Source organism: Cynara cardunculus, assembly GCF_001531365.2.
Source record: "Cynara cardunculus var. scolymus isolate 2C chromosome LG 13, CcrdV1, whole genome shotgun sequence".
NCBI lineage: Eukaryota > Viridiplantae > Streptophyta > Magnoliopsida > Asterales > Asteraceae > Cynara > Cynara cardunculus.
The window spans coordinates 12890995-12894092 of NC_037540.1; positions in this window are offsets into that span (position 1 = coordinate 12890995).

Consider the following 3098-nt stretch of genomic DNA (forward strand, 5'->3'; position numbering starts at 1 on the left):
TAAGTGATGCTCTATAACGTTAATCCATGACTTACTTTGTGTTTCGTCATGTCTAACGGTAAATCGGGTTTCCCCCGTCATCTTCTGATGTTTTGACCCTCCCGCATATTATATGAGACTTATTTACTCTTTTGTTACCGCTTAAAGTTTTGCCATTTTTATGTACCTCCTTGCTTGCATATAGGGTATTACATTTACACTATTCATATTGTTTGGACTCACTAGGCGTAAGCCTAACACTTTCTGGTTTTGATTACTTATCAGGTTCCGTTAGCGGCAGGGCTTAATAGGGTCGAAAGGAACGTTGGTTCGTGAAAGGCTCTTTTGTATATTAAGCATTTATTACTTTTAAGCGTTGCGTTTGTTTTGGTGATACGGTATTTTTGGAGATTGATAAAAACACCGTCTTTAATCTAGTATAGAAAAAAATCTAGATTAGTAGGTTGTTAATTATCGTCTCGGTAGCTGATTTGTAAACGCTTTTCTATTACCCCTTCTGTTTGGTGAATTCTTTTTATAAAATTCTGATTTTCCGTTACACATTTTCAGTCCTTTTTGCCTTATATTTTTTTAGGGTGTTTCAATTTCAGAAATAACTTCAAAAGATTTTTTAAAATAAAGAAGTAAAAAAATCAAAAAAATTAAAAAAATAATTTCATTTTTATTAAATTCTCTATTTGAAGATTATATTATTAAAATATTCAATACAGATCGTAAAATATTATTTCAATTTTTTAAATATTTGATTTCAAACAGTTTTATTGGTAGAATGAATAATAAATTAATTCTTTTTCTCATAAATAATCATATTTTTAGAAATTTTCAAATTTAAAAAATTCATTGTCTCTCTCATACTTTTTATTATGGATTAATTTTTATATTAAAATTTATCTAAAATAAGATGGATGAATATAAAAGAGTATATGATCTCCATACTCAACATACTAGTTGCATTAACTATTTATAGAAAATTAAGAATAAAAAAATACATTTTTTTATTAACATGTATATTCAACCCGCTATACGAGTCAACTAATTCCAAGACAACCATCTGTTTTGTGGATAGTCTGGAGTCATCGTATTTGAACATCCGTGGCCACAATGGGATTTTTATTCATCCTTGAATTTGAACCTGAGACCTCCAGGTACTTTGACCGTTGGAGCCCAAACTCAAACCAACCAGATAAAAGAAATACATTTTTGATTTCAACATTTCTTGGTCTAACCTACTTCTTATACACCTTTGGATTTTGAATCTTGAAAACTCAAACCATGGACCAGGAACAAAACCAGGATTTAATAATTCACAAAATGCTATTCATTGCTTAACAATAACGATTAACTATTTATAGAAAATTAATGAATAAAATAAACATTTTTTTTCAACCGACAAGCATTTTTATTATCAAGAAAACATCGAGAAATCAAAGAGATTGAAGACGCTACGACTTTTGCAAAGCATAAAAAAAGGACAAACAACAGTGCATCAACACACCAAAAACAATAAAAACAACCTAAAAGGGAAACAAGCCATCCACGAAACAGCAAAACTACGAATAGAAAAATGGGACGATCCTAATCAAAAAGGGGAAGTGGAACCATGATCGGACAATAAACTGGCAGCAAGAAAACCTACAAAGAGCAACATCATATGAATATAGCATCTTAAATGAATACTAAAGCAAATGAATCCATCGAACAAAATATGACTGGAACGAAAAAAAAACTGAATAAAGATTGAGTGGAAGAAATAAAACGTTTAATAAAGATGAATAAAAAACTGAACAAAATATGACTGGAACAAGATATGGAATATCATAAATTTGACACATGACAATGACTGTTTTCATGATATAAAACGTTTAATTAAAGATTGAGTGGAAAATGGAAACCTCCATTGCCCAACCTCTAAAAAAAAGGTACTTCACATTTTATTTTATAATAATTACTATTTGTGTTTATTTTTTAATTAAAAAAAAGACTTTTTCTTCAAAATATTAACTTCTTGGTTAAAAGTTTTTACGATTAAAAAAAAGACGGATTTTAAATTTAAGGATTTATAGTTTGAAAGAGATGATTCTGAAAATGTACTTTTAAAAAACGTGTCGTAGTATAAACATTGAAATAACAGCTTTAAATTGTAAATTATTAAATAAACGTTTTTCACATCATAACATATCCCTAAGTCACTAGCTTTGTCTCATTAGGTCCTTGTCTACAAAGGACCGAGAGGGAAAGGAAAGAAAAAGTGGGAGAAGATAAAAATATCGTGTTTTTGAATTTTTTTTAATAAAAAAAGAAAAGAAAGATGATTTTATTTCCAAAACCTTTCTACCCGATACTGGAGGAAAGTAAAAGAAAGAAATAAAAATATTATAAATATTTATAAAATTGTACGTCAATTAATCAATTATAACCAATTGAAAACTGTAAATACAACGTAAACACGTTAAACATAGATGTTTTAATATTATTTTTTAAGAGCAACGTGTCTACCAAATTCATTGAATTTAAAAATATATTTTCAGAGTTGCAATTGAATAAAAATAACTTCATTTTTATGTACAATTTACAAATTGTCCTTGTGGTTTGATGTGAATTACGATGAGGGTCCTTGAACCTTAAAATTCATAAAATAGGATCCTTGTGGTTTCATTTTTTTACGAAGTAGGTCCCTAAAGCTAATTTCTGTTATTAAATCAGGGTATTTTTGTCATTTTGTGTTTTTCAATTAATATATTACTATTTTTCCAGCCGCTTCTCCGGTGAGTACTCCTTTGTCCAGTCACCTTCTCCGGTGAGTACTCCTTTTTCCGGCCATCGCACCAGAAAACACCGGCATACACTAAACACACCCACCCACAACAAATTGGACCACTTTGGTCATATTCTTTGGCCACTTCGATCATCTTCCCCAGTGAACATGCATGAACACAACCACATACATCAAAACAACCTAAATCTTAATCCCAAAACACCAAAACTCTAACCAAATCAAACCAACCCTATCAAAATCAAAATCAAAATCAAAATCAAAATCAAAATCAAAATCAAAATCAAAATCAAAATCAAAATCAAAATCAAAATCAAAATCAAAA